Source organism: Trachurus japonicus, chromosome 4 (genome assembly GCF_045865225.1).
Source record: "Trachurus japonicus isolate A0001 chromosome 4, Traja_1.0".
Classification (NCBI taxonomy): domain Eukaryota; kingdom Metazoa; phylum Chordata; class Actinopteri; order Carangiformes; family Carangidae; genus Trachurus; species Trachurus japonicus.
This window is the reverse complement of record NC_140910.1, coordinates 19,485,034-19,510,102: the sequence shown is the minus strand read 5'-3', so window position 1 is coordinate 19,510,102 and position 25,069 is coordinate 19,485,034. Positions and strand designations below refer to the sequence as shown.

The following is a 25,069-nucleotide window of genomic DNA, read 5'->3' as shown; positions in this document are numbered from 1 at the left end:
GCAGTCATCTGAATCCTTTGAATGGGAGTTTAAAGAAGAATTCTGTTTATACTAATAATAATAATAATAATAATAAATTTTATTTGTTGGCGCCTTTCAAGAACCCAAGGTCACCTTACATGTAAGACAAAAACAAGAAACAAAAACAGGTATAAATACAATAGCACATACATGAATACAAAGAAAATACAGTGTGGCTAGAAACACAGATAAGGTGGATAAAATGGTTAGGGGACAGAGCGTTATAGGGAGTAGGATAATTTAAAAAGGTGTGTCTTGAGGTGGGATTTGAAGGTGTCGATGGAGTCCAGAGTGCGTATGTGTAGTGGGAGTGAATTCCAGAGTCTAGGTGCAGAACAGCTAAAAGCCCGAGCACCAAGTGTGGTAAGTGAGAAAGAGGGGGTGGAAAGCAGGGCGGCGGATGAGGAGCGGAGTGAACGGGGTGGGATATAAGGATGAAGCAAATTAGAGAGATATGGGGGGGCCTGGTTATGGAGAGCTTTGAATGTTAGCAGAAGGAGCTTGTAATGTATACGTTGATGAACAGGGAGCCAGTGAAGTTGCATGAGGACTGGTGTAATATGATCCGAGGACTTGGTACGGGTGATGATTCTGGCGGCGGTGTTCTGGATAGTTTGTAGGCGGTGGATGAGTTTCTGTGGTAGACCGGTGAGGAGGGAGTTGCAATAATCCAAGCGGGAAGTGACCAGGCATTTACAAGGATTTCGGTGGAGTGCTGGGTGAGGGAGGGGCGGAGTCTGGAGATATTGCGGAGGTGGAAAAAGGCTGTGCGTGAGATGTTGTTGATATGGGATGTGTATGAGAGGGTACTGTCCAAAATAACACCGAGGCTTTTAACTGCGGTTGAAGTGGAGACCAGACAGCCGTCAATGAGAATACTAGGGGGGTGTGATTTGGAGAGTGATGATTTGGATCCGATGAGGAGAATTTCACTTTTATTGCCGTTGAGTTTTAACTTATTGTTTGACATCCAGTTTGTGATGGTTTGCAGGCAGTCGATAAGGGCAGTAGGTGGTGATATAGTGTCCGGTTTGGTGGTGATGTAAATTTGGGTGTCGTCAGCATAGCAGTGAAAGTGGATACCAAAGTGACGGAAGATATTGCCAAGAGGGAGGATATAGATGATGAAAAGTAGGGGGCCGAGGACAGAACCTTGCGGAACACCGTGGGGGAGTGGTGAGGGTGATGATCTGGAATTTACTCCTTGAATAAACTGAGAACGGTCAGACAGGTAGGAATGGAACCACTGAAGAGGAATACCAGAGACCCCAGTGCCGGCCAAACGCTCTAAGAGGATGGTGTGAGATATAGTGTCGAAGGCGGCACTGAGGTCTAAAAGTATGAGGATGGTGAGTAGGCCAGAATCCGCTGCTAAAAGAAGGTCGTTTGTAATTTGAATGAGAGCTGTTTCTGTGCTGTGATTGGGACGGAAACCAGACTGGAAAGGCTCAAAGAGGTTATTGTTTGATAGATGGTCTTGGAGTTGGCTGGCTACTGTACGTTCAATGATTTTTGAGATGAATGGGAGGTTTGAGATAGGGCGATAGTTATTGAATTCAGTGGGGTCTAAACCAGGTTTCTTTAATATGGGTGTGACTGAAGCGGTTTTGAGTAGGGAGGGAACAATACCATTTGACAGGGAGGAGTGCACAATTTCCGTGATGAGTGAGGAGAGTGTGGGGAGACAGACCTTGACCAATGTGGTAGGAAGTGGATCGAGTATAGAAGTAGCAGACCTGGAAGACATGATTAGTTGAGATACCTGTTGATTTGACGGAAGATGGAAGGCAGACAGGGTAGTGGTGGGCCGGACAGTAGCATTGAGCCAAGGCGTGTTTGACTGAGAAGACAGGCAGGGGGTGAGATGGTGATGTATGGAGTAAACTTTGTGATTGATAAAGTCCAAGAATTGCTGACACTGAAGGGCTGATGTGAAGCGTGTGGCAGTTTCTTTGGGCTTGAGAAGTTTGTTTACTGTGGAGAAAAGAGTCCTGGTGTTGTTTCCGTCGCGGTGGATGATGTTGGAGTAGAAGGCAGATTTGGCAGCATTTAGAGCAGTCTTGTAGGAGGTGATGTGGTCCGAGTACATTTGAAGGTGAACAGTGAGTCCGGTTTTCTTGGCAAGGCGCTCAAGGCGGCGGCCATGAGTTTTAAGCTGGCGGAGATCTGAGGTGAACCATGGGGCAGTCCTAGGGAAAGTCACTGTGCGGGTTTTTAATTGGAGCCAGGGAGTCCAGTGCGGTGAGTAGTGTGCTGTTGTAGTGGTCGACAAGTTCAGTAACAGAGAGAGGGTGTGGATGAGAGATTGACATAGAAATTAGACTGTTAAGTTCTGTGGTGTTGATGTTCTTAATGTTACGGAAGGACATGATACGGTCTTGACGGAATTTGGAGACAGGAAGGTTGACATCAAAAGTTATGAATTTGTGATCTGACAATGGGAGTTCTGTACCGGAAAGATTAAATGGGACAATACCAGAGCAGCAGATCAGATCTAAAATATGGCCCTTATTGTGTGTTGGAAATGTGACATACTGTGTGAGGTTAAAACTATCCAGTGTGGAGATAAAGTCAATGGAGAAAATGTCCTTAGGATTGTCAACATGAATATTAAAGTCCCCTGTTAAAATGATATTTGGAGTGATGGCACATAGATCTGCTAAAATAGATGAGAGTTCAGTGATGAAGGTGGAAGAGGCCTTAGGTGGACGGTAAACAGACACAATAATGGTGGGTACAGGTCCCTTTAACTGCACAGCCAGCACTTCAAATGATGGTGAATCATTCACAGGAATGGGGAGTATTTTCAAACTCTCGCGATAGATCAGGGCCAGGCCACCGCCCCTACCGGAAGTGCGTGGTTTAGCAACATAAACATACCCATGCGGCAAAGACTGGTTTAAATGAAAGAAGTCACTAGGCTGCTGCCAGGTTTCAATGAGACAGACAATGTCCAAATTAGAGTCAGCAATAAAATCGGAAAGAAAGGTTGCTTTGTTCGTGAGAGACCGAATATTAAAAAGGGAGAGCTTGAGAGTGACGCTGGAAAGTTTCTGAGTCCGTAACACCGGGATTAACACAGAGTGGTCAACCGACCTCCTAACTCGGTTTGGCTCACGTGATCTCGCCGTCCAAAAGGGGGAAATGGCGCGGCTGTTATCATCCCCGGAGCAAGGAGTGATTGTTCGATGATTTATTATGAGTGTGGGAGAGAGAGAAAAGGAGAGAGCAGGCGGACAGGTGTGTACACTGGTAAAAAGTCAATCTCGTGCGTAACGCACAGCGTGCCGGAGTTTGGCAGCGAGTATGCGGCATCCCAACACGCTCAGGTGTAGACCGTCCCGCCCAAAGAAGGAGGGACGCTCCCAGAATAAGTCAAAGTTGTGGATGAAGCAGATGTTATGTGCTGCGCAAACGGATTGGAGCCAGGTGTGGAGATACAGAATCCTGCTATAACGAACATCGCCACGGCCCATTGTGGGGAGCGGGCCAGAGATAAAAGCGGACTTTCCAGAGTTATTAAGAAGATTAAAAAAGTTGAGCAAAGTGAACTTTTGTCAGCTCCGATGGCGTATGGGTGGTGTCGTTCGTGCCGCAGTGAACGATAACTTTTGTAATTGTGAGGGGCGCTGACTCCAGGAGACCAGGAAGTTTTTCCAGGATGTCGGCGGTCGTGGCTCCAGGAAAGCAGTGAGTAAGCGCATTCGCAAAGCGGATGTGCCGGACGATGGAGTCGCCAACGATCAGAGCAGTGGGGGGGAAGAGAGGAGTGGGTTCCAGGTTCACAGCAGTGTGAGATGGGACAGGAGCAGCAGCGGCAGGAGTGGAGGAAGAGGAGGCAGAGAAGGAGGATGGGAGATCCACAGCGGCTGCCGGAGCTCCAGATGCGGGGCTGGGATCCAGTTTTGGAGACAGAGACAGCTCTTCGGGTAGCTGAGGGCGGGGAAAGCCACCAGAGCGCCTGTTGACAGCCTCCCTCAGCAACTTGCGGCGGTAGGAGGACGACTTCCCCCGCTGTTTGTCCTGCTGAGAGGAGGCCGAGTGTTTGCCACGGACCACATCTGTCCAGGGCAGCAGGTGTGTGGACCGGTTTGGTGGGAAGGTGGCCGAGTCCTTAGGTCTGGCTCCAAACCTGAGCCATGTAGCGGGCGGGGATGGTAGCGCCGTCGCCGCAGCTGCCGCTGGAGGAGTCGACGCGTCTGGGGGGGAAGTTTCCACCGCTGCCGCCGCTGCATCTGGAGAGGAAGCTTCCGCCGCCGCCGCCGCCGCTGCATCTGGAGAGGAAGCTTCCGCCGCCGCCGCCGCCGCTGCATCTGGAGAGGAAGCATCCGCCGCCGCCGCTGCCGCCGCTGCATCTGGAGAGGAAGCTTCCGCCGCCGCTGCATCTGGAGAGGAAGCTTCCGCCGCCGCCGCCGCTGCATCTGGAGAGGAAGCTTCCGCCGCCGCCGCCGCTGCATCTGGAGAGGAAGCTTCCGCCGCCGCCGCCGCTGCATCTGGAGAGGAAGCTTCCGCCGCCGCCGCCGCTGCTGCATCTGGAGAGGAAGCTTCCACCGCCACCGCCGCTGCTGCATCTGGAGAGGAAGCTTCCACCGCCGCCGCCGCGTCTGGAGGAGAAGGAGGAGAACCAGCTACTGCAGCAGCATCGGCCTCGGGAACATCAGCAGGGACATCAGGTGGTAGCATGGCAAAGCGGTTAGTGAGATTGAGGGACGGGGGCGAGGCAGTGCGAGGACGCCCACTCTTCCCTGCTTTGCCCACTACCACTGACCAGGGGGCCTGTGAGCTGGGGGTTGAGCAGGAAGAGGGCCGGTGACAGAGTGATGAAGAGGGGTCCCAGAGGATGGTGTCGGCGATGGCTGAGTTCATGGAGGAGATGATTTTGGACTGTGTGGCTGCGGTGTCAATGAAATCGGCGAGGAGAGAGTCTTTTTTCCGGAGTTCGTCTGAGAGTCGTCTGATGTTTTCCTTGAGGTGAGTGATATGTTTTCCTGCTTTCCGGCAATCATCGCAGGGGGTGGTGGATGGTGAGGTACGTGGTGACATGGTTGGAGCAGACGGTGACTGTGGAAAGAGAGAAAACAGCTCCGGCAGCAACGTTGTTTGTAGTAGCCTATGGTATTTGTTTGGCTAGCAGCTAGCTGGATCGCTGGTGTAACATTAGCTTCGGTGAGGGAGGAGGTAGACACTTACACACGAGGACTCCAGATGGAGTCCACGGCGTTGAAGAGACACATATAGCAGACTGTTAGACGGTGAGAGGAGGCGAGACTTACCGGCACGGGTCCAAGCACTGGACCCGGTGAGGTGGTTGGGTGTCCGGTAAGCTAGCTGGTTATCAGCTGTCAGGGGTTTTTCCCACGCTGTCAGACGCAGTTGGATCAAAGTGTAGGACAGAGTGCAGCTTAAAAACAGGATTCAGTGACTAGAGATCCAATGAGCGGTTAAAAACAACTAGAGTAGGAAAGCAACTACTCTGCTTGTGTATTTGATGAGTTTGATGAGGAAAACCAAGAAATCCCACGAGCCTCCGCAGCGCTCACGTCCGCTACTCCTGGAAGCATGGGTACTGGACCTATTCCTTGTTCACATAGAATAAAGAATTACTTTCCAAAGAGCAGGAAATGGCTCTATCAAATGGCCATACACACCGAGATCTATAGTAACACCTCAGCATGGTTTCAATCTCAAAACGACACCATGCTGCGTCAAGAACGACAACACAAAGTCCGCCTCTCTACAGGCCCTTGGAAAAGCCAGTATGTTACACTATCTTTACCACCCTTTCACTCACATATAACCTATAAGAAATACATTTAGTCACAAGGTGGCCTTAATAATGTGGGCCTTTGTAAACAGTCACATTTTTGGGTCTCAGCTCCCTTTCCTCCTGTGTGTTTTCCGTAATTGGAATATTGTCTCTAGGCTTTTCAGTTAAAAAGGGTCCTCTGAGGTAATCTCCACCATCTTGGCGAAATGCAAACATAGCCAAAGCTCTCTAGAGGAGCCGCCAACTCAGAGAAGTTTTTCCCCCCTTTAATAACATCTTTTATTAAAGCAGGGTGAAAACAATTACGGGTGTGTGAGTTCTGTGTCTTTAATACACGCTTTATTGAATAAGAGTCCTCCTATCCGCTGAGGGAGGGCCTCTGAATGTGACACAAATAGTATTGCCTAATGTTTAAATGGGGGGACGCCTAAAGGGATCAGAGGAGTAATTCAATTAGAGGTAATACGCACCAAACCTCCTCAAAAACTGCTGTCTAATTCCCTTTTACCGACAGGAAGAATGGCAAATGCTCCCGAGGTCCATCCTGAAACACTGAAACTGGCGGAAAAATGGATTTACAATGATCAAATTTATGAATGGAGGATTAGCAGTATGATTGTGATAGGATTATACAGTATGAAAAAGTTCAAATTCTTCTGCATATGTTATGTGAATTTGTTTAAAGCAGCCTAGTGTCAATAAAGGCCTTAAGAGGGCTGGGGAGGAAGATAAAAGTCAGCAATTATGTAGGCTATTGCTCATTTCTCTAATGGAGTTGAAGTTTACTATTTCATTAAAACACTATGTTTAAGTCTGTTTTACAAACATGAAACAGAAATTCGAAGGTGAGAAAGGATTTTAAATCCAAACCCTTTAGAAATCTATTTCATTACAGATAAACAGATGATGGCAAGAAACAGCAGCAGCCTGAGGGATGAAAGCACCTTTTCCCCCCGACCAACTAACTGGTGTAATAATGTTAACTGCAATCCAAGGATCTTCAGTTTCAACAACAATTAAACATTGTTTCATGTTTTCTCTAACATTCTTGCTTTGTATGGCACTGATGCTCTACCTTTCAGTTGGTGCTGCTGGAGTTGATTCCCTGCAGCTCCGACACATCAGTGTGGGGTGCAGCTTCAATGAGACATCAAAAAGCATCTATCTGTTTATGAAAATCCCAAGACCACAGACTCACAGCCAAAGAGAAGTTCATCCATTCCCAATTGAAAGTAGTTCCACCACAGGGGTGCACTACAGTAACTTCATCCTGTGTGAGGCTGCTGCAGCCACTCCACTGGCTTCTATAGAGGACTTGGTGAGACGGATCAGATATTCTGTTTGATTTTGCTGTACAGGTTTTAAATTAGATTCCTAGAATCATTTTTTTTAAAAGGTAGACAGTGTCATTCAAGTGAAGTAAAACATACTTGGTGCCTTTCTATTAAAAAAAATACAAAAAAAAGAAAACATTGTAGGTATTCAGATAAAAATCATAATGTGCTGCAACATACAATTTATTTACCATTCAGTTCTAGTCTATGATCTGTCAAAATTGAGAAGAAAAAACAAATATCATTTTGGCTCAGGCAAAGATTTTTCTATCAACTGCTTCATTTGCATTCTGCAAGCTCGTACATTTCACAAACTCAATTCCATTTTCACTTTACATCAGACTTGCACTGTGCGATTTGAATAACTATTGACGCGCTAAAAATATGTACTTTTTGCATCGAAGCCAAATATGGGGTTTTTAAATGTATGAGGAATAAACGGGGACAATAAGAGAGAGATGGAGAAGTATTTGCATGCAAAAATTCTCTCCATGGACAGCACTATCCTCAGGGTTATAGTTAATGGGAGGCTCCAGGCCTTTCTACAGCTATTTACTGACTGGGTTACTGAAAAAAAACAGATCCAAAAAAGAAAAAGAATAATTACATATTCAGTGATGTCCAGAATAAAAGCCGAAAGGTGGGTTCCTTAAGATGGATATTTTTCAAGTGTTTAATACTTTTTAACAATCAATATGGGAGTGGATAAATATGTTTTGTCTTTATGCAAATGTATGTTTGTTAATATTGCAACAATTCAAAACAAGGGCAAATACCGTCCCGAATATTCTCCAGGATAACCTCTGAAGTCAATTGGTTGTGCAGTTGTCCATGCGTCTCCGTTGCAAACTACCAAGTGTGTTTTTGGCAAGAGGGAGAAGGGCTCTGCATCAGCTGTGTGCTTGACTCACCCAACTTCAGTGGTATCTGTGTGTTCACACATACTGGTGCAAACCAAGGGGGCAGTTGTCGGTCTGAGAAGTGAAGCTCACTTCCGCGTTCAAAAAACTGCAATCCCCTCGGATTCCTCTGGGGGCTGGTGTCAGAAGGGAGCATTCCCCATAGACCCCCGTGTTAAAATCGCCGACTTTACATCCTCAGTAAACATGTTAAAAGCCTGGTGTCAGAACGTTTTTTCGTCTCAATCGATAGTTTCTACCCCCGCACACACTCTGAGGGGGGTGAATTTTTTTTTAACTCTACAGTTTTACTGTTATTAGGTTAAAACTCTAGCCAATCAGGGCGCGGAAACGTTGAGTGACAGGTCCGAGCAGCTCCGTGGACAGCTGCTTCGAGGCCAGTGGGCGGGTTCTCGGCCGGCCAATCCAACATGGCGCTGTCCAGGCCGCCATATTTGAGTCACAAAAACGACTCCCCAAAACCAATGGGTGACGTCACGGACGCTACGTCCATTCTTTTTACAGTCTATGGTGCAAACAAAGTATGCGCGCCAAATGCGAAAATTATACGTCGTTTCATTTTTCAGCTAGTACAGTCTGCATTCACATGCGTTTATTTTCACTCCAGTCTACACGATGCACAGCTGACAAGAGTGTCATGTTTCCATGACAACTGACCAAAAATGTGGTACGTCATATTTACGTGGCAGGTCCTGACAGTTGGAACGGATTCAGGTTCGGCTGTGTTCGCATAACAAACAGACCGCACCAGAGCCCACCCCTTCAGGACAGTCGCAGTGCGGCCGTTTTGGTGCACACTCAGATGTGACTGTTGTGTTCACACTGACCCAAACGTACTGCACTCGGGTCCAAAGTTCAACTGGGCTGACCTAAACACTGCCTGTGTTGACGGACAGTAAATGCAAATAACTTTGGTCTTGCCAAGAGAATCATCTAGATGGACTTTAAAGCTGAACTTGCCGTTCAAAACACCCATTTATTTCCCAGGTTTCTACTTGCCATCCACACGTTAAGCTATCGCTTCCATAGTACAATTATTGATTGCACATCCAAAAAATTAGTAGAGTTTAAAGTCATTTAGTTAAGTTAATTCTTATAATTATTATTATTAAGTTAAAGCAGAAGTAAGTGATATATTTGTGTTAATATAAGTCTTAAATAGTTATATCTTCCGACAGCAATCACTTACATAGAGTGTTTGGTCTGAAACACGGGTCTGTCAGTCCCTCTGCTCTGCTCTGAGCCGAAGAGAAAACGTTTATCGTATCCTACAGTTTTTATCCAATGAGGAGAGAGAACGGCATGCAGGGCTGTGTGTGCAGCCAAGGAACGCCGTGAATGTGGCGACGTAGGGACGAGGACTGTTATGGTGCGTTCAAGGAAACTCGTATTTTTCCGACCGTGAAGTTGTACCAGTTCGATCTGGTACGAGTTCACCGGTCGGAAGTTACGAGTGGCCGTTATAGTGACTTTCACCGGTAAAACAGGTCGGAAAAACACGAGTGGGTTGCCTGAAACGCTACAAAGTCGTAAGTTGTGACTTGAAGCTGTAATTTACGATTTCAAAAGCCTGCCTGGAACGCAGCATTAGCGAAAACGACCGGACCACTTACTTCTGCTTTAACTTCGGCTGCCCTAGTCATCAACAAAGAAAATGTTCTCATAGGCACAAGAAATTACTTACAATACTTTCACATGAAAGAACATCCATGTTGCATATGTTTTGATACAGCCGCCATGCCCAACATTGAGTTGAATAACTGCACCTTTTTAACATAATGCAGATCTTCAGCACTGCAGAGTTTCATCAGACAATGGAGAACAAAACAAACTGAACTGAGAGTGAAAGGGATACCTCTGAAGTGCATGGCCGATCACAGCACATCTGAGCACAGAAACGTTATCAAATTTGTCAAACTTTGAGATGATTAGGGCCTGTCTAATTCAAACGGACGGACAGATGGTTGGGTGAAGCGGCCTGTGAAATCCGAACCTTATTTAAAAGCAGGCTGGTTTTAAGCAAGTGGGAATAAATATGTAAACCCAACCTGCTCTGTAAAGCGAACATGCCTCCTCTCATTCCCAGTCCTGCATCGTCCCACATGTCATGCTTTCGGGGTCCATTAGTTATAATGAAGTGTAAAATAACCTTCAATACACCTTTTGGAAAGCTATGGAGGTACCAGACTGGAGGAGAAAAAAGAAAGCGTAGAAATTCCTGCCGGTGGAGATCATTTCAGGATGGAGGATTTTGAACAGGGAACATACGAGAGAGAAAGAGAGAGACCCTCCTTTGTCTCTGGTTTGAATCAAAGGCTTACGGAAATATGTCTCGATGGAAGTAAACTGTTCTCAATGGGAAACATGTGACCTCCGAAGTGGCAAGGTGCTCTGAGAGAAGTCGAGAGCTATACCCTCTTTGCTCATAAGAGATGTGTTGTGAAGCGCCACGAAATCTGAAGGGTATCTCCTTTTGTTTGCCTTGCAAATGGCCCTGCGTGGGGTGAGAGGTCAAAGCGATAATCACAAATGTAAACACACCTCTCCCCTCCTGAGCAGCACTTTGGAGAGCCTCCTGCTTGGCCCTGCTGGTTCTGGCAGGTAAATGTTTGCAATGCATCAACATACAGGAGGAGTGGATGCGTGAGTACCAGAGCTCTCCACCGGGCCGCGTTTATTGGGTCCAGTCTTTCAAACAAAGAAAAGCCGAGGCAATAATAATGGTACGTGATACATTCTCACAGACCCACATGTGCGAGGAGGTACACACAGGCACACACACACACACACACACACACACACACACACACACACATACACAACAACTCTCTAATTAATAGCTCCTCTGCCTCCTGAGTCTGTGAGGCAAGTCCACCCTAATCCCTTGGCACTTAGTTCAGAGTAATCAGCGCACAGCAAAGTCTGCCTTTGGAACACTAATTAGCATCATTGATTTTCTCCTCAGACTCTGACATACAAACAGCCCAAAAACAAGTCACTTTTTTCAGGGACCCTACCAGGTTAAAAAAGAAACAAGACTGTACTTCATTGTCTTAGCTGCAGGAGTTCACATAGCGACAGACTTGAACTGTGAAGTTGTTTCTCTTGAGAGGATCTGATTAGAGCTTGTGTTTGCTGACAAATCAGCATATGGTGCTTGATTGATAATCGCCAAAATCCAACCACTAGCCTACCTCTAATGAAAAAAAAAAAAAAAAGAAACTCCAAGGCATTTTAAACATGTGGCATTTTCAAAAGACCATCATTTGTGGTGTTTAGGTGGGAGTGGGGTGTGGGTATTGGCTAATGTAGCGAAAATAATCTCAAAGCATAACTGGCTTAGAGTATGTTTACACTGATACACTAATTAAGGTATCTCTCTGGTGATTACTTAGCCAGTCAGTTTAACAACTTCTCTTTCTGGTAAACTGTGAAGCCTGCAGCCTGAGATGAACGAGCGTGTGAGGTAACTTCAATAAGAATTGCCAGTGTCCACATGCCGGGGGGAGAAGTAAATTGCAAGTAATGGACTCTGAGAGTGCTGAGATGTTTATCAGACTAAATGAACAGAATCACACTAGAGGGATGTGAGCTGCTGTGTGTGTGACAACATGCCAGGGAAAGTCCCGATTAGAAATGATGGCTGCCATGAATTTATGTATGAAAAGTTGGGGGTGAATCTACCGCTGATCGTTCGCAGCAATCATTTTCCTTTCACTGCAAAATGTGTGTCAGTCGGGCATGGCTTATGTCATTCTTTCCTACTGCTCTCTCTGAGCAAACAGGTCCTCATAAACACACAATATATATGACACGCACTACCACAATAAGTTATTGTTTCCTATAATTCAAAACAAGGAAGGGATTGTGCTATTTTCGTGCTAATTAGCTACTGGCCACGTCCAAAGAGGAGAATCAAAGTGACCACAATCATCCCTCGCCTTCTTAACAAGAGCGGGTGAGGAAACCATCACAGCTTGACTTAACCAAAACCCTCCACTGGCAAATCCATAAAGGGAAGGAAGAACAAGGAATTAGGGAGATTTTCTGTCTTCCAAATACACAAGCCAGACGCCAATTTATTGCTCTTCTCTTATTCTCTCTCTGTTTCTCTGTTGCCCTCTCTCTTTGCTCCTATTGAGGCTCTTATAATTTTTCTCTCTCCCACTCTCTTACCCTGCCTGATTGCATCCATATGCTCTCCAGGGATAGATGGGGTCAGCACCCTACTTACTCACGCCACAGTGAGGCACTGACACTTGTGAGAAAGCCCTTGCACACACACACACACACACACACAACCAGTGAGATTGTCTCCTTGCTGCAGGCCCAGACTGTGCAGCCTCAGTGCTTAGCAGAGAGGATGGGCTCCGGGATTTTCATGCCAACGCTTAATTCCGCATCATGAATGTATGGAGTATGTTACTCTACAGTGATCCACCTCTTCCTCTTGATACATTTAGGATAGGCCCCTGAGAAGATCTGGCATCAATTAAGTGGCGCTCAGAAGAACGGGCTTGATGGGGCCCAATGGATCCTTCTGCCTTCAATCCCTGCTTTTGTTCTGTAAAGCCAGGAAAGGTCGTAAATTTGAACCTGAAGACAGCGTGCAAATTGCAGTCACACTTGCGAGCGAAGGGAATCAAGGCCAGGAGAGGGAGAGGGAATTAAGCTGCCCTACACCGCTGGTCCAAATCCTTTCACATTTCCACCTCAGGAAACACACACACACACACACAGATACAGTATGTGGGACCAGCACATGTTGTTAACCACGCTGCTGTGGCTGTCTGCCTAGTGCAGCCGGCAAAAGAAGCAGAAGAACACACCTCCAACCAAACACGCAAAGGCACACAGACAAGCACGCATATTTTCGAGCCACCAAGGAAACATCATAACAGTTTCAGTAAACACAAGCAGTTCAAACGGTTCACTATTCACCTACTTTGGTCTAGTCTTATTCTTATTCCTATGCGACTCCCTCTGTGCTCACTCAGTGTCCCCGTTCTCACTTACCCACACACACAATTGAAGGACATCGATAAAATCTGCTATAATGAACCCCTCCCCTAGACCTTGCCAGTGACCTTTGGGAATCTGATTTACTCTGCCACATCTCTTATCATATCTGTGCTGTCACTCATAAATAATGGCAATATGACAATGGATGATGCATCTACCAAGACCTCCACTAACACCCTGTGTATTTCAGCCTCCCAATCCACATCCGCTCATCTGTGTGTCAAAAACAGATGAGAAGTCTAGTAGGAATACCATCATTTACACACAGCTAGACGCATGAGTTTCATTACATTTAAAGCTAAATAGAAGGTTAAACACAGGTGCACAGTAGCTGAGGAAAAGTCAACTGCTGTTTTAGGACACAAGGGAATGAATGCAATTGAAGCCTATCTTTGCCAATTCCTATAACTATAGTCTTTCATCACGAAGGACATTTATTTTTTTCCTGTCATAATGGCTGCATTCCACTTACAGTAGATATATGCCAGCGCCCTGATCATTTTCAAGCTTGCTTTCTGGCACAGCTCACTGGCACACCTAACTGGAGCAGAGCCATCACTGAGGGGTGCACAGGTGGCTAACAGGTTGAATTCTTGCTAACTAGTAAACGCCCGGGGTTCATTCCACCATCTCTTGCTTGGTCATGCACGATCGGAAGATGCAAGTGGGACTGCTACACCAGTGACTCCTGCTGATTAACTGGGAGATTTCAGGGTTAGGATCTGGGGGGAATAGAGTGAGCCTCATGTGTGTTACACCCTCCCAGTGAAGCTCTTTGCTGGCAGAGGAAAAGACACGTCTGGCAGCACCATGTGTTGTGAAGGTAACGCGTCTGTCTGCACCCGCCGCGGGGCCAACTGTAGCGTTAGAGCGACAAGAGTCACAGCTGAGGGGAAGCACTCTCTCATTTGAGGTGAGAAAAATAAATGCACAAGTATGCTAAATATGTTTGAACACAGAAGACAGTGTGAAATGTGAAGTCAGTAAAAAGCTTAAATTATACTAGCATGTTCACATCTATCAATATGTTTGTGGTATATAATTATCTTTAATCTTTACATCAGAAAGTCAAGTAAGTAGAGAGAAAGACATGGAATAAACGATCCCATAAAACATAAGCAAAAACATTAAAACTGAAAAGAACAATAAAGTTTTATGTAAATGATCATGCTGATTCTATATTCTATATTATTCCATATACTTTGTGATCCAATAAAAACTGATCAGACAGAATATCAACCTTTCAATTCACAATATTGTTGTACTACAACAAGCTCCATTGATGCAGCGTCAGGGCATTGAATGCACGTCAGGGATGATGTGCCTCATGGATTGAAATTTTTTCACCCAAAATATAAACTAATTTGTGACAATCATCAGTTCTCTTCTTTTTAATCTGCATAAAGACCTACCATAATAACACTGCAGGAGTCATCTAAAAATATAGAATTTGTTTTTTCTCCATGAGTATCTTGTCATATTTTGTCCAAAGACTGCAGGATCATTATAGATGTAAACAGCCAGTGTAGGCTACACTCTGCTTCAGTGGCTTCTAAAGAACCAGGTGTTTTGTACACAGATGAACAGTACTTTTCATGTGGGGAAGCAGTGGTTTGCTCAAGAGGTCGTAGGGTAAAACTTATTTTAACCTGGGGGGCGATTCAGTGGCCCGCTAGCTCGACCCCAAAACCGTGGTCACAAGATCACAGAGGGAACTCTCAGATTAGCACGGCATTCGTTTTTGAAAAATAAGGAGGCCGTTCTGCTGTCTTAATCCTATGAGAGAAAAACCTCAGTCGAGCCCTTGACCTTGCAAACCACAGACTTAACAGAGAACTTTGATTTGTCAACGTTGACCACAACAAAGCTGGCCACGCTGGCTGACAGGGCTCAAGGCCGCTGCCGTCTTACACATGTCATGGGGGTCATGTGACACTGAGGTCACTGGGGATTTCAAATGTTTTCTTGTGCTACAAGTGCTCTAGTAATAAACAGAAACCCATTATGCGCTTAACCAAGTTTAATAATAACTAAAATATTTAAATATACACTTGCTGTGCTTCAGACTATATGGACCTCTCTTTGAGCAGAGACACTCAACTGAAAGAAGATAGTTACACAGTTTTGTTTGGTGGTGAAGACTCTTCTTCCAGGGAGCGTTCAATGACCATGTTGCTATAGTTGTATCTCAAAATCTAAAACAATAACAGTGATTACTGTAATACAGATACATGGGCGATTCCACCAAAAGAGTGCCATTTCTGTCCCCAGCATATTAAATGTATAAAAACATGTAATAATATAATATAAATTGCATTTAATTAATAAACAAAGCACCATACACATGAATCACAGTAGAAATTAAAGATATATAATTTTTAATTACTATAAAAAGGCTTTCAAAGCACTGAAACATAGCCTTTGTTGCATGTCCCCAGAGCCAGACGCTATAGTTTACCACAATGCATAATGAATAAAATCCTTCTAAAATCTCATTTTTTTTGCATATTAGTGTGACTTTATATTATATCTACACTTATATAACATTTTTTAAATTTAAACCTAATTATATTTTGATTAAAATTCACATTTTAGTCCCGTCCCCAGGTTTTCACTCAGTGCTGTTACCCGGACACATCCTACACTCTAAAAGTTTTGGAACTTTCCACCAGTGACATGTTCTGCTGGAAGTGACATCATTTAGGTCTTTTGAAAGTCATGGGAAGACCAAAATTAAATTCTGTAATTTATTTTTCCTGAAATTGAATGATATTGTAGCTATGTCAGGGTCCGTCACTCTTAAAACTCATTCCTGTTACCTAAATTATCTCTAGACAGTGTTTGTTGATATCAAAAGTAAAATATTCAGTTAAATCCTAAGAATGTGCTCTGTGTGCTCAAGCTGTTAGTATAGATGCTATTTGGCTAGATTTCACACAATTGCTGATTTTATGCTAAGAACTCATTGCTGTTACCCTCATTGCTGTTACTTTTTCTTCAAAAATGCAATGATAAAAGCAGCAATAAATTAAATAAAGTAGCCTGAGATTGACCAGTACTCATTTTGAATGAGTAAATGTGTATATTAAAAAATTCTATACTGAAATGGAATGAAAAATGAAGTTTAATTTTTAAGAGTTACAATGAGCAAATGGCACTCTTTTGGCGGAATGACCCACATAGAAGTATTCGCTGTGTATCGGTAGGCTACAAGGGAAATACTGTATGACTAAAATGCACCTAAACTGTTGATAAACCACGTTGCTCTACATAAGCCATCTCTGCTCTCTTAGAGCCAACATAATCAGGAGTCCAATATGCAGGACTTCAGTTGAAGTCCATTGTGATATGAACTATTACAAGTTACACTCTGGTAATGAGCAAAACACCAAGCAGGAGAATAGCAGGAAAACAAACCAACTCTGACCAGAGGATCATATGCACAAGAACAATTCAGGAGTATTCACATGATTACTTCGACAGTAAAACAGGACAAGATATTAGCTCAACCTGCACACAGAATCAGCAAGAAAGCAAACACCCAGACACTAGTTATTCCAAACATGCAGAGGCCCTATACCAATAATTCAAACTTATCACAAATGTGAAATTGAACAGCAACAGCTCAGCTGTGAAGCTAAACAACCAAAGCCAATGCAAAGCGAAAAACTGTCTCATTTTTGGTAACAGCAACAAAATCACAACTTTGAAGCTGAACAGCCAATGGCGCGGCGGCCATAGCTAGTTGTGCACACAGACTGGACTGAGCCCAAACATAAAATGACAATACAGCTGCAGCAGCAGCAACAACAACAACAACAGGTAGCTTACTTAGCGCAGGCCTCGGGGCGATGGCGAGTCGGAAGCGATTGGCGGCAGTCTCCCAGGTGGCGTTGTGGTCCCGCGTCAAACACCTGGGACTCGGGCCTCTGTCCTGTCAGCCTCAGCCTCAGCCTCACCTGTCCGCCGGAAGCCACCGGAGATGGGCGCCCTTGGCAGAGCCCGAGCCCACCGGAAACAGACCGCAACAGTAATCAGCGCGCGCGCGAACATCACAGGATCTAGTGGTCGGTCATAGTGCCCGCGTGACATACCTGAGTAGCCTAATTATGATTGGATAAATTGAATTAAACGTTCGTAGGAGTAGGCTACCCTTCTTCATTATTATTACCTGGTCATCGCCTTTTCTTTTTTTAGTGTCCATCTAGGTAGAGGAAAGCTTCATGAAAAGGTTACATTACAAATTAAAGATTGTATATTCATTAACAACCATACTGTCGCAATACAATGTATAAATTTCATATTTGTGACCTGAACATTTCAATAAATAGCATATTTTACACATAATTCTGCGTGCATGCTTGAATCTCTCCGTCTCAGACTGATTTTTCAATCATGTTCATGATGTTTTGGAGCGTAAAACCATTAGCTAAGAGATGAGCTGACTTGTGGTTATTAAGCTCCAGGAAGTCACTGCAACAACAGCAGCAGCAGAAGAAGAAAAGTACAGTGAAGCTGAAAAACGCAGAGATAATTGACATTTTATCGCCGATTTCCTGCATTTACTGTCTGCTCCCTCAGTGCCTGGGATGGCTTTATGCAGGTTTGTTGTCCTCAGCCTCAGGCTAGATGCTGTTTTAAGGTAGTTGGTTCACCAAGATAAACTGCAGGTGTTGAGGTGGGAACTTGACCAGCTGGCGAAGACCAACAATACACTTTACTCACTCATGGGAAGAAATAAAAAATTGTATATTATACTTGACCTTGAGATCCCATGCTTAAAAGTGTGAAATCAAGTTGGAAAATGAAACTTTCCCATTCTCTACAGAGGGTTGAGCATTCGCCAGAAAGTGAAATTGAAAGCATTCACTCTGATCCCTGTGCTCTTTTAAAACTCTATGATAAACAAGAAGTGATTTTGACACATGTGTGAGGCCCGCCTTTTGTCCTGCAGCCTGTTGAAAGCAAAGGGCAAAGTGCAGTCATGATTGTTGTTTCATCGCCGACTCACGTTTTATTGGTGGCGACTTAAAAGCTCCAACATCCACTGTATGACATTAATGGCGAGCTTGAGATCAGCAGTGAACGACATTCCTTCTCTAATGTAGGCTACCAACAAGAGTTTGAAATATTAGGAGGTGGACCAAATGCCTCACCCACAATTTCATTTAACAAAACCCAGAGACATTATTACTGTACGTGCAGTGTAAAAAAAAAAAAAAGAAAGAAAGAAAAAGGTCTAGGGAAAATGTGAGAGGTCAGACATAAGTGTAGTAGACTGAAAACGAATGAGGTCATATGTTTATGTGAAGCATAACAGATATAAACTGTAGCAGTGTTTAAATCAGGCTGTTGACTTGCAGCATTTGTCAAGCACATCCTCCGACTCACACTGTTGAACACAGTAAAACAACTGAATCCCAGTGGCTAAGAAATAAAAGGCAGCTTATGGCTGCATGAACTTCCACCTTGACACACCCACCCACACAGACACACACACGCACAGATACACACAGACACACACACACCTACTTTCCAGCTATGCGCAAGACTGATGGAAACCATAACATGGGGCTGAAGTCCTCTGGGGGATTGAGGAACGCCACACACTAACATGGCTCCAGTTACCCTGTAACCCAAGACACAAAACTGGAGAGACAGAGGGACTCACGCAGTGCGACGAAGACACACAGGGAGAGAGAGCGTGTGTCCCAAGGTAATCAGAGTGACACCACACACCAGTGTGCCATGCTAGATCAAATACTTTATTTGCAAATAACTGTCAACAAAAACTGCCTTATGGTAGCAGATGGACTGGATTTAGACACAGTCTCACAGTATCATATGAAAACAGAAACCTCTATAAAATGCACTTATATGGGTGTTAAGTAATTCATCAACATAATAATTGACATCTACAGGCCGAAGTGGATATAAAAGTAATTTCACTGGTTAAAATAAATTCAGGCCTACAGTACCACACCATTAACCCTTAAAGGCAACGCATACTAGACACTTTAAAAAGACAAGAAACATAGAGATAAAGCTTTGGAGTTGTGATGCTGGGAATCAAAGTGCAAAACTGTCACTTTTCTTTGGCAATGGAGAAAAGGACAATGGCATATGGTAATGATGTGACACATGCCATTGTGGGTAGTCACACTTAAACATCTTATATTGCCTCTTTTAAGGCTCCTAAAAACTATTTTCCATGATTTACAGGGTCATACTCAATTACACAAAAACAAAATGGAAACATTTTGGTTTTAGGTTGTTGTTGTTTTTTCTCATGAGATTTTCATTTTTGTGTTTTAGTCTGAGCTTGTCCCATTGCTTTGAAGTGGCTAAGTCTCAGTTAGAAGATGGAGATGTTACATACTTTCATGTACTACAATTTAGGACTGAAAAGAGAATCAAAGTCTGACAACAGCTGTGGGGTTATTTGTTCATGTTGCCAGGCTGCTGGCATTGAAATCTGACCAAATAACAACAGAGGTTTTGAGCTTTAAAACATTAATAAATAATACTAATGATATTCCAGCTCGATGTCGCTTCATTAGTCATGAATGGTTATTCTTGTATTGGAAAAAAACACTGTCATGAACTTTTAGCCTCAGCGTTTCAACTAACTATACTATGTATCATGAAAGAGAGAGTGCTGCTTCTTGTTACTTACAATAAATTAGACAATAATTTGTAAATAATATGATCCGAGTCTGACTGCCAGGAAAAAGAAAAAGTATGATGCTCTGAACAACAACAGCAGGACCTTAATAGGAGAAATGAGCATCTTGGTGATTTTGTTTATTTAAGAAACGAGCATCATCAGGGGAGCTATTTGAAGAGACAAGAGAAGACAGGTCTGAAAATAAAGACTGGAGGCACACCTTCGCTATAGGTGAGGTAAGACTCTGGGAATGTGTGAGAGGAAGATCGAGAGGGAGCAAAGGAGTCAAGGAGGGAGAAAAGTTAATAACAAAGTAGATAAAATCTCCTTCTCCCATTAATCAGCGTGCAAGCCAAGAGCAAGAGAAGTCATCTTCCTGGTTCTCTCCAGTGCCAAATAAATCCCCTTTATTACTGCAACTTGTATTTAGTTACATTATCTCATTGTGTTTGTTAATAGGTGGTCAAAGAGGGAAGACAAACACCAGAGGGAGCAGCAAAGAGCATATGAGGCTGACACTGGGAAAAACTGATGGACTAAGCCTGTGGATCTCAAACTACACTGAGAAAGCAGAGTACTCTAAACCCAGGGCACTTTTATCTTTAATGAAACGACCCCTTTTAACCCTTCATAACATTTGAAAATGTTGGTTAATGTTATGAGTAACATGTGATATAAACACCCAATGATAAAAAAAAAAAAAATCGACACTTTCTGCCAGTAAACTGAGCTTAAATATGCTGTTTATAACACAGTTCTTGTCTGCTGCAGTCAGGCAATCTGGCAAAAGTTCATGTGGACATTAACATCCACACATATTGGCCCAGTATCTGTAAGCAAGATACCAGCCCTGTGGATTATTATGCACAGCAAAATGGTAAAAACATAACTGTTGGGATGATAAATGGCCTCCATAGCTCCATGTTCTCTCTTGCAGAATCATAAACATGTAAACACCTCAAACCCAAGAAGCAAAACTAAACCCAGACACCCCACCTCTGACCCCTCCCAATTTACACCAGGGACCACTGCTCCCTCGTGGCGATGCCATGCCTCTGCTTCTGCTCGCCTCTGAATTGGCTTCATCACTGTGACATGCTTATGACGGGGCCCAACACAAGCAAGGAAGCTGAGGAAATGCAGAACCAATGAGCCCTGAGTTTCCTGCAGGGAGCTAGCTTGGGGTCTGGGCCCTGTTTGAACTCCCTGGCCCCGGCTTTTTGGGTTCTCCAAAATGTTAGCATACAGGGATGAAAGGGTTAATCACAAAAATTTGCAGTCCTGGGCGGTGAGTGTGAATAGAGAAGTTGGCATGATTCACTGCAGAATCGAATCCTTGAGTTACAGTTATGCTGAAAGATTATTTTATTCAAGAATGTCAGAGAGATGAAAAAAAAAAGCATGAAACCTTTATTCAAAAAATAAATGTGCACTCTTTTATTTAAATTCAGGAGTTAATAAATGTATTTTGTCACATGCATATTGCCATATGCACATTATGCTCATTTATATTTTACATTACAATCAACACTGTAATTACGACACTGAACGCATGGCTTCATCTTTGCGTATTGGCTTTGCAATAATGCCAGAAGCAGACAAGCTTTGGCGCTGGCTGTATATTTCAGGATTAACTTTTCAGGCTTAAAACCTATATGAACAGAAGAATCAATTTGAACCATCTGCCTGGCACCTTCAACTATTTTCCAGCGGCCTATCGAAATGCAAATTGTGCAGGATTACGGTAAAAGCACATTCCCAGCTAATATTGCCAGTATGAGCCCCTTCGACCGGGAGGTTTTTATTGTTGGTATGGGTTGCTAAGAGATAGCTGCTCTCTCATTTTCGGGGTCACAAATGTAATGCTCCTAATTTAAGTGGGAGAGCGCATCCATGTAATTACAATAATCTTGTGCTTTCCAGAGCTGAATGGAGATGTTGCGTCATGAACTTGTTGTACGGGAAGGCAGCAGGGAGGAAAATTATGTTGATGGTGGAGACACGGAGAGGGTGGGGGATGGCAGTGGTGGGTGGAATAGGAGGGTTGGAGTGGGGGATGAGGGTGTTGTATGGTACCTATTCAGCAATTTAGAATAAAAAAGTGAAGTTGATAGGCTTCTACCAAAGTAAGTGTGTTACACACATGTATTGCTGCTGTGTGTTTGCAATTCATTTCAGCTAAAGACTGTAATTGTTATCAGCTGTGCATTATTGCATATGTGCATCCACATGTGCATCATTAAACTTTCAGCAGCATGTATTTACAGTACAGCCAAAGAGCATTCACAAACACAACTGCAGGCCTCATCAAGCACATTGCCAGACAATACATTGCTCCGTTCCACGGGCCTACAGAGAGCCGCTCATCTTCCTCTAACCTTTTCTACTCAACTCCACGTTGCTGACATATTTTCACGCTTCCAAACCAAATACAAAAACGGAGATGAGCTGCACTCCACCTTGGGCCATTGTGAATATCATTTGCATGTTAAGCATCAGCTGATGCTCTTATCCAGAGCAGTTATCAGTGAGAGGGCGAGCAGGGGTTCACTGGATGCTTCAACAACCACAGCAGTGCGGTCGACCAGAATTTTGTAATATCAGCACAGTTTTAAAATGCAAATATCATGCTTAGTGAGCAAGAAGTGAAAGATCTAAAAGTCCATGTTTACCCTCAATGAAGGGACCGCAGGGAAGGGTCCAGAAACAGAAAGTTTTCTGATACTGAGCGAAAAGGTTGGGGGAATAAATGGCATATCCACTTACCTTCGACTCACAAGGACAAGTAAATACTCCCCAAGAGTCACGGATTACAGGTTAAAAGTGAGATTCCCTCATTCCCTCCATTTGACTATGATACTCAACTTGTTTACTGAACTTTAGAAAACAGAATATTTGTGTCAGTACTCTACTTAACTAATACAGTGTCTCCAATAGTACCAGCAACCCACCATTACAAGCAAAATAACCACAGAACATGTTCAATTATTACAGTGTTGGTCATATAGAGCTCTTTTGTTTCTGTTGGCAAGGTTTATTTTTTTCTGTCTTTATCTCTGAGCCAGTATCCTGAGGGAACCTTCAGTCTGAGTGTTGAAAGCTAACCTGACAGGCAGCAGCATTTCCTGGAGCATTGGTTTTTAAGTCACTCTGAGTCAACTGCAGTAGCCAGGCGTACCAACGCCGACCTGTAACACTTGCACAGAATGACTGACATGTTGGGAATGATGCATATTTGCTCGTTTGCTGAGCGGGATGAGAAGATCAAGACCACTTTCATGTCCATGTGTATGGAGCTAGGGAGCAAATTAGCTTAGCTGCTTATCATAAAGTGATCACAGAGTTACACAAAGTTAGCTCATCACAGACACCGCCTCCCACCATCTTCCAGTTGCTCTGCTAATCTTGGCTAGTCACCTCAAGGTGCTAGCATCACATTCATTTTTACAAATATGAGAGTTGTATAAACAATATTCTTATTGGCACAAAACCAGGTGAAGAGTTTGGTATCAGGGCAGCCTTCACAAAATACCTCATTTGCTCTCACTGTCTGTGCATATTTCTATGTTTTTTGAGACTGCTGGTGGAGACTAAAATAACAAAACTGACATCTGGTTACGTAAAGGTCTCTGTATTCAGTAGGTCAACCTCCCACGCAATGTTCCCCACTAAAAAATGTGAAATTGGACAGTGATAAATGTTCCAGTCTACATGTATTATCTGGCTGTTGTTGAGGCACCATGCATTTCAGTACACTGATGTGCACTGATGTCACAGCAGGTTGCAATAGGGCCCAAAGATCTGGCCAGAGCTTTGCCTGTGAGTAATTACTTCCTTCCATCTAGGGAAGCTCAGACAAGACATGCATCACTCATTTACTGAAGAGGGGGAAAAAATCTGAATGGCTCACAATGGCACCCAGGAGCAGTGTGCAATTAATTGATAAACGCCAGGACGTGATGTTCCGTCAGATAGTATGAAAGTGCTGCAAAAGAGTGCACTGGGGCGTGAATCAAAGACTGAAAAATGCATTAAGAGAAAGTTAGTGAAATGCCATTAACCTACCAAAGCCCTCAACTGATAGTGGAGGGCAATAGAGTGAGTTTTAAATTGCACCAAGCCCTTGAGATTATGGCAAAGTCTGTAAGTCTTCCATGAAAGGCTGCAAACCCATTTCTGATTGCTTCTGACACAGGCTCATGAAGTTCTATCAGCAAGACTCTGAATCTGAAAACCATCATTAGGGATGCGGTAAATGTGTTTTGACTGGGTGATTATTGTATAGACACGTGCTGATTTATAATCAGAGTGAAATCTTAGGATAAAGTATCATACTTTGCTTTGGTTGGTTGTATTGTAAATACTCTGCGCATGCCAGCATGACTACATGTTTCCCATAATAAAGTTAGTATTAGTCCCTTCCCAAAGGGCACCATCAATAAAGTAGAGGGTTGAATTCCTTTTTCTAGGCAGCGGATGACAAATCAGCAGACTTGGCAAAGACTGGAAGCTCTCCCTTTATTCAGGAATTTGGTAGTCATACACACACAAAAAACATGTGTTTAAAAAACGGACTCATCCTCCCACAAATAAACACACATGCATCATCCCTCCTTGTCTTGCTGTAGAGATTCCCCAGGCTTTGATTAATCTCAGCCGTCAGGGGGGAAGTTCCTGTGTTTGGGTCCCGCCAGGCAGGTTGCCCACTCCACATCTGGAAGCTCTAGCCCTGCCATCTCCACACACACACACACGCACACACACTCAGAAACACATTTGCACTAAAAGGCTGTTGCCGCCAACACACAAATCAACCAAAATGCTCTCTCCCAGCATGCACCTCCTTCACATTTGCTACCTTTGTTTTCTTCTCTGGGATTCTTCCTGGGCTTTAAACTGTCTTTGGATATTGATTTAAATCTCTCTTCCTTATCCATTATTGACTGGAATGCATGTATATTATAGTCAGATATCTTGTATTTAAACATGACATTAACAAATCCTTTGTTAAAGGGATAGTTCAACATTTTGGCAAATTGGCCCATTGCCATAATCCCTATAGTCATACAGTAGCAGTAGGTTCATTACTTTAATTGTCAGTGCAAGCTATTTTTAGAACAGTGGAGCAGAGTCGTGAGCTGCTCAGAGCTAGGCTACGGAGGCTAATGGGATTTCTTGGTTTCCCTCATCAAACTCATCAAATACACAATCCAAAAACTCCCAAACGCTCTGGTGGACAAGTTGTGACCTGGACATTCACCACGCTATGAGATAATAACAGAACGTTACAAGACGGAGTCATTTTCAAGGTAAATGCAGAGACTGCTTGCTGAAAAAC

At 43.9% G+C, this 25,069-nt stretch overlaps 1 pseudogene; it reads right to left on the bottom strand.

Annotated features, from left to right (window-relative positions):
* Nucleotides 1-242: 242 nt before the first annotated feature.
* LOC146988855 (uncharacterized) lies at nucleotides 243-5,064 on the bottom strand (annotated as a pseudogene).
* Between the last annotated feature and the right edge of the window lie 20,005 nt (nucleotides 5,065-25,069).